Below are 8478 nucleotides of genomic sequence, written 5' to 3'. Positions count from 1 at the left end.
TCTGATTTGGGTTGACAATGGGAGTTGATCACTTATCAACTAGTTGGCGTCCCATAAACTAAAGTCTTCAACAACTTCCACCTATGCTTCAAGATGATGATGAGAGTTGACAGCACGTCAGCCCATTAATTTAAGTCGTCAACACACACTTTCTCAAAATTTGACTTTCCTGCATAAAAGAGTAAAATATGATTAAAAACAGTAAAAGTAGCCTAATAACTTGCAATTATTCCTGGTTAAAAGCCTCAAATATACCGTCAGAAAGCTGACACATCACTTATGGGAGCTCGATTGGGTTATTTATGTTGTTCGCACTATCTGGGATTATAGGGAAGTTAGGATATAGATTCTCTTGTTATTATCAATATTATTTACTCTGTTGTCTACTTTAAGTATTTGGAGCATTGTTCCAAGTATGCCTTTTCTCTGATTTTAGTTTATTATCTCAGATTTTATTGTACAATTATTATGATTTAGCTCAGTCAGCCGATGATAACTACTTAGTACCTATTACTTTGGTGCTCATACTATATTTTTACATACTTTTCTAATATAGATTTGAGTACTATCTATTGTTGTTGACATTTTCACTAGTATTGGCCGAAGTTTGGAGATAGTGTGAGCTCTTAGATTCTTGCCAAGGTGACATTTGCACTAGTGTTGGTACTGTTGATATTTTCAAAGGTGTCAATTGATATCCATATGTAGGACACTAAATCCAAGTAAATCCTTGGAAAAGAATCCCAACTTTAGGAAAGGTGATAAAGATGTGAATCAAGGGAGGAGTCTTGACAAGATCCCTTATGATAGGATCTTCCTAAAGCAGCAAGTGGGCTGCCATGACACACACCAAGGTGAAGGTCGTACCTTATGTGAGCTACAAAGTAAACATGCTATCTCCTACACTCTTATAAACTTAGAATATTATGATGTGGCTAGTAGTATCCAAATGGAAGTAGTTGGTGGTTTACCTAGAGGAGAATGGAATGAGTCTTCCCTTTATGATACTCATTGTGTTGTTAGGTTGCATAAAGACCAAACTTTTATAGTAAGTATGCAAGCACTAGTTGATCCTATAGATGATAAAATTGATTCTTCCTGTAAGAATGATTTGTGTCCACCTAGCGCTAGCACTTTTAATTTGAATAAGGTTTTATTGTCAAGTAATAAGAGTATTCACATACTAGTTAACCCTTGTGGAAACCAAGGTGAGTCTATGTTAGAATGTGAGTTGCCAACAACAAGTGAGGATGTGTATAATGATTAACTTACTCATGAATGTAGTCCACTGCTTAAGCATGTGTATGGTGTTCTTGATAAGTCTCAAGTTAGTGATGGTGTTGATAGAGTTGATTATGATAATAGAGGTGTTGTGAAGAATGACATGTATCTTTTTTAGAGAGATCTTGTAGGCCTTTACTTCTTACGTTTGAATAGCAATCCTCTCTTAAAGAGAAATGCCTTATATGAATTTGGGATTGACACTCTAGGGGAAAGAAGGAATAGCCTTGGCCCATGCCCTTGGTTACTTCTCTCATTTGATCCCGATGTCGTATTGGGGTGTGGAAAATTCCTCACTTCCAACTTGATGCTTGGTAAAAATGATAAGCAATGTTTGTTTGTGAATATTGGTATCCTTCCCTATGATGAAAAGTCTTTCTTATGGCTTTACAACCCACTTGATTGATCCAAGTTGCGCATGGTGAAAATTTCTAATAATTTTAAGTGTTCACTAAAGAAGGGGAGTAATAAAAGGAACCAAGAGAGTTCACCCTTGAGTGTTTCCATTCTAGACCAAGGTATCACTACTTATAGGTCAAGAAGAGAGTTCCCTCTTAAAAACACTTTAGATGAATTCTATTCTTGTGATGCCCTTCTTTATGACTTGGTTTTTATGAGAGACCCCTATTTCAAAGGTTGTTTCATAGTTGAGGACCCTAAGGAAAATAAGTCATTGCCTCATTGGGGTATTTCTTATATACTTGCATCCATGTTTGATATACCCGTGCTTAAGTTATGTGAACCACAACTTATCGATGCCAAGTTGAATTCATGTTCTTGGAAGATTCCAAGGATGATAAAGACTTTTTATCACCCTTGTAGGGTTGGACACTTTGAAGTATCTTGTGGGATTCTTGAAGCATGCTTAACTTCACTAGTAGAGGGAAACAAAGTTTTTAGGGAAACTACTTTCCTTGTATTGATTTGTTGCATAGTAGTTTCTCTATTCTCCCTCATTGCATGGCTCTATGGATGAAACTTCTTCGGTCGGGAAGTTTTTTGAAAAGAAGAGGAGGTTATATGAGCTTGAAATGCCTCTTTCTATCTTTGTTTGTTCCTACTTGAATGTATCATTTATGAGAATAGTGTCCTTAGTACCTTTCTTCATTACATTTATGCATATGATAATAACCATAACCATGTTGAATCTACATCATATGTTGGCATGAATTGCCCAAAAGGAAGAATTTTTATGAGCTTAAATGCTTTGATGTCATCTTTGTGTGCATCACATGCTAAGTCCTTTGAAATGAGTGGAATTGTCATAGATAATATCACCTTGGATGATGCTTTTACATTTAATTCCTTTCTATAATACCTCCTTGCTTATGATGACATCCATGATAGTTTTGGATTTACTTTATGTGGAGGTAGGGTAATTGTTGGTTGGTCCACTTATTGGAATGAAATTGCTATATGTTTTTCTTGGACCTTAACTTCAATTGAGGGACCACTCTTGAAGTGGTTTTTAAAAAAGGTGACGAAGAAATTGTCTTATGGATCCTAAGAAGAAGGTATTCTTACCTTTGGAAAATGTTGATGCCATTATGACCTTTGTTGTTTCATTATCCCTTGGTGTCTACCCTAGACACTTTCTTTGTGACATTTTCACTAATTTTTTCATGTTTAAAACAAAGGATTCTTTGTTATATTTCTAGTGTGTCCCACCTCAGCATGATAATGTTATGTATTGTACTAACCCTAAACCTCATGTCATAAGGATGGTGTGCTTATTTATCCTTTCTTTGATCTTGAAAGGTGTGGATTCAAGGTTGAATCCTTTTCAAGAAGGAGAGGATGATATGAGCCAATATCCAGCATAGCTTTTGATGCCATCATTCGAGGCCAACTCATAAGGACTCAAGCTTTGGTCACCTGGAAGACACAATAAGAGGCATGGGGAAACTTGGGGACTCAATAGGACAATCTCATGTGTGGAAAGTTGCGTAGGATCTTGTCTTTTGATGCCTACCTAAGAGTGTACAACTATAAGTATGAAGAAGAGCTTTCAACGCTCCAAATCACTCCAAGGACGGCTCTGATATGAGGCAAATGACCATCATAGATTTTAATACAATCATTAAAGGCCAGCTCATAAGGACTCAATCTTTGGTCACCTCGAAGACACAAGAAGAAGCATGGGTAAACCATTTTGGGGACTCAATAGGGCAATCCCTTGTGTGGAAGGTTGCATGGATCGTGTCTTTAGATGCCTACCTAAGAGTGTACAAGTAGAAGTGTGGATAAAATCATTCAACGTTCCAAAGAACTCAAAGGTCGACCCTGATCTAACTCCAAGGGTGCCTCATTAAAAGGTGTTTTGGTATTTTTGTGCTTTTTCCTTTACACTCCATAGGAGCCCCTTTTCAGTAAGGGTAGTTTAGTCTTTTTATGTAATAGCTATAAATAGACTATTTAGGCTTACTCTCATTAGTTGATTTTGAATATTGAAACTTGAAAGAAATTTCTCTTGAGAGGGAGCATTTGTAGTGTAGGTCTTGGAAAAGACACTTGAAACTAGGGCTAACATCTAGTGTGAATTTCACTAATGTTGGTATTTGTCTTAGAAACATTGGTGTTTGGGGAAGCTTGAGTTCCTTTTGTGTCAACGTAAGAGTGTGGTGTTACTATTGTGAGTCTTTAGTGGGTTTTAGTGTTTGATGCACACTTTAGTTCATAAAGCTTGTAATAGTATATGTCTCACTATCTATCTTTCATTTATGCACTTAGTGTTGTATTTTGTTGTGGATTGTTGTTCTCTTAATCTCATTCTCGTTCTTAGTTCCAAGATCTCGTGTTTTCTTGGTTATTTCTATATCAAGAGGCTTTAGTACTGTTGAGCATGAACCATTAGCCTAGAAAGGTCCATTTCCTTAATCAACATGGTTGTTCTACACTCCTTAACTACATTATTAGACACAGCAGATACAAACACCTTTACTAGGTCACAGGATATTTCTACCATTTTATTTATCCATCTTCAATTGCATTATCATCCATATATTTTTTCAAATTGTAATTTGATTGCTTGCATAGTTTTGGTATTTACCTTACTTTCCTCTAATTATCCCACTACTTATCATTCTAGGCTACGATTTGACTTAATAAGTAGTAGGTTAAAGTAGGTGCAATCATGACTCACAAATCAAGTCGTGACAAATTGGTATCAGAGCCTAGGTCCATTGTAATCATTGTTACAAGAGTAAGTGTTTAGTGGAGTCCCATAGATCTAAACAATGGCTATCACAACCCAAGTTCTCAGGTTATGATGGTGCCTACTATAACCCACCAGTAGCCAAGCCAAACCCGTAGTCCGGAACAACTAGTAACGTACTACCCAAATAGTTACAGGAAAAAATGCGGAATAGATGTAATAAAAGATCAATACATAATATAGTCCAAAATCCTGGTGGTATCATTACAAGACTTCAAACATAACAAGGATACAAAAGAGGTACTAAATGAATATACAAATACAACCATCTCTGAATACAACATAGAGACTAGTCTAATACATAATAGGGAGTAAAGTAATACTTCAAATGAAAGTAGCTCACTCTAAGTCTCCAAATCATCATTGCTCCTCATGATGCACACAACATCGGTGGTAACCCGTACTATCATTTGTAGGATGTAAAAGTGTAGTATGAGTACCAATCATATGGTACTCAGTAGGCAACTACCAACTGATCTCCAAAGATAATGCAGATACATATAACACATAAATAGAATAAAAACTACACCCAAACTTCCAGCAATCACATAATAAAGCTAGTGCTATAGTAAGGGCAACTATCTTATTCATGTCCAAGAGACTACCCTAATGGGTCTAAGAAAGTATCAAGGATGAACTACCCTACTCCAACCATACTCAGGAATCTCAACACTTTACCGTATATCCCTGTCCAATATACAAATAAAGGGAAAAATAAAGATATATAAATGTATACAAGGCCAAGGAATGAATATACAATCTGAATAAATGAAGAAAGGGATATATGGTAGTACCGTAGCTACATTAGCTAGATATACATACAAACACACACACACACATATATATATATATATTGAAGAAGGTCAACTCAAAGCATAGCCTAAATCATTATACTAGCTTTTTAAGATCTCACAATCATAGTAGGAACTAGTGCTAGAATACTCAGGTTTTTAATCCATATGTCTAATCAAGAATTAATCATGAATAATAATGCTATCAACAGATAAAAGAGCCAGAATCATACATCAAATCTCGATATCGAATCAATAATCAATCTATCATAAACTAGTTATAATAATGATCATAACCATGATAATAACAATATTAATAACAACGCGAGTAACCGGCTAGTTCAGATAACCAAATATCTAGCCGAGCCTATCGCGTACCCCTACCGCCCCAGGCTTAAAAGAATTAATCAATATACAACACATTACAATTTATAATCATAAATTTTATCATCATAACCATCTCCATCATAACCATCCTCATCATAACCATCCTCATCATAACCATTGTCATTATAATTATCTTTTGGCTTTGCCGAGTATATAGTTGATATACATAAGGCTAGTCGAACTCGACTGATATATGTACACATAGGCACAACAATCTAATCATCCTCTGGCCTTTTTGAGAATCAGTATCATCATCATAATATCCTTTGATTTTATCAGGTATCAATATATCATCACAATGTCTCTGGCCTCACCGGGTATATAAGCATATCATCATAGTTATCCGCCATCCTTGCCTGGTATATAATCAGTATCATAATAATCGTCAACACATATATATAACATGAATACTAAAATTTGTCATTGGGTTTTACCCAAAATATATATCAACAATATAGCATCTTTCTCTGTCCTATTCCAGAGAGATGTGTATTTAGATATAAGAGGTGCACGGACTCCAGCTGTGGCTAAAAAGAGTGTAAATCCCCAAATCTATTGCCTGGAGTGAACTTGGGGACTAAATTGTTATAAAAGTGCAGAAAAGGTCAAAATATCTCACGATTAGAGTAATTAGTAGTATCAAATCATAGACCAGAATCGTTCTTAGTAAAATCTTTAAAGCGTCATTATTAACCTCTTTTACGTATAAGTTATTCATTATGTCATGCAGCTATTATTATGAAGAAATCTATTTTAAAGGTGAAAATTAGGCTTTAACTCTTATTTAGGAAAATAGTAATAAATAATATTTTAGCTAGAATTATACCATTTATCGATTTAATGATCATTAATTCACCAAATCTATACCTGCTATCACCAGTATTCAAACAATGGGACCATAAACATCAATATATATATTCATAAACTACAACCACATCCCTTACAAAGATAAATACTTCTCGGGTGTCCAACTGATATCATAACACGGTCTTTGGCCTAATGATGTCTAGGAATAATTACAATATCATAATCATGGCCTTAGGCCCATATACATATTCAAAACTCAAATCAATAATCATATTTTCAAGCCATATCATATCTATAAACCATAGCATAATTAGGAAGTATAACATATCTATAATCCATAAAGCATATTTGTAATCATCTCACATCTAGGAGGCATGATATCAATAATCATCTCACATCTAGGAGGCATCTCACATCTATGGGGCATCTCATAAATATAGGTTATGAGTCAAATCTATAAGGTATCTCATATCTAGGAGGCACAATATTTCACTAGGCCATAAATTATAACTATAAGTCATATCGCATGTATAAGGCATCTCATATCTATAGGTCATATATCATAACGATGAGGAATATCATCTCTATAGGCTAAATATCACATCTATGACTATATCATGGCTATGAGTGATAATGCTCAACTCACTCCCATGTTTAAGGGGTAAGGTGGTCATTGTCAATATCCCAACTCACGTTGGGGTTGAATTCACAAGGAGTGAAATACAAATTTGAAGTCCTATGGGTGCTCTAATTACTAAAAAGATATCTGTAATGCAAACAAAAATAGCATTTGAAGTAAAATTAGGGGTTTGGTTTGGAGTTTGTTTATAATAATCTTTAGTCAAACAACACACTAGTATAATACTTTTGATTTAAAATCAAGTTTGGAGGTAATCTTAGGATTATGCCTACCTAAATGAAAAGAACATGTAGGTTAATGATGGTTTAACATAAATCTTAGTTGTTAAGTAAGAAATAAGCTAGGTCGAAGGTCTTTGTGGTTAGTCTTTCAACTAAATCACAAGGATGTCACCCATTGGCTCTTTCGAGCACCCAACGAGTGTGTCATTCATATCACCCAAAACATTAATTAGACATCCCTATTTCTAGGAAAATGCCTATGATATGACTTACCCTCCATTTACACTTATGTCTAAGATTGTAAAGGGTAGTAAACCACATGCTTAATTGTCCACTGTTGCCTTTTCCCCCTATGGCCCTCTTTCAAGGATTCTATGGGTTCCCATATGTTCACATCCATCCCTATTTCAAGGATGATGAAGTTTTTCTAGAGTTTGGGGGTTTTACCCATCAAACCCATTTGGAGATTTTGGGATTTTACCCAAAAATTCCAACTGTTAAACTCAAACAATGGTGGAATCCATAATTAACAACTAAAAATCATGAAAACACAACAAAACCCACACACAATTACACTTTTAGTTCAACATAATCCCAAGACTAAATTACTTAGCTACTCATGAAGAAAGTAGAGAAAGATATACCATAAGGATTATCCAAAGCATCCATCCTTCACAAAATATTAAGAATTTAAGTCCTCATAATTAGATACAATCTCTCCCAATTAGGGTTCTTATTTCAAATTCAAATGTGTCTATGAGGTAATCAATACCCAAAGGAAAAATAGTTTTTACATATATAAAGTTTGGGATTCATCCAAGTGAAATTACAAAACTGCCCTAGGCAACATTCCCGCATAGCCACAATCACATGAGGTCGTCTGCGACCACGGCCAATGCTCCCGTGGTATAGTTCTATGATCGCATTCTATTGACTATCTTGACTGACCGTGACTGTGGACTTAGGACCAGGATCGTGGTAACTGGGGTTGATGACTGCTCCAGATCTTCAGCTACACTTCTTCGCTTCCACTTGATCTCTTTTAAGCTTCAATCCACATCTTTTTATCTCATCAAATCTATTCCTATAAAATATGGATGTTAGTCTATTAAATCACGATTATGTCTCATTTATTTA

Source organism: Capsicum annuum, chromosome 3, assembly GCF_002878395.1.
Source record: "Capsicum annuum cultivar UCD-10X-F1 chromosome 3, UCD10Xv1.1, whole genome shotgun sequence".
Classification (NCBI taxonomy): Eukaryota; Viridiplantae; Streptophyta; class Magnoliopsida; order Solanales; family Solanaceae; genus Capsicum; species Capsicum annuum.
This window is presented reverse-complemented; position numbering follows the sequence as displayed.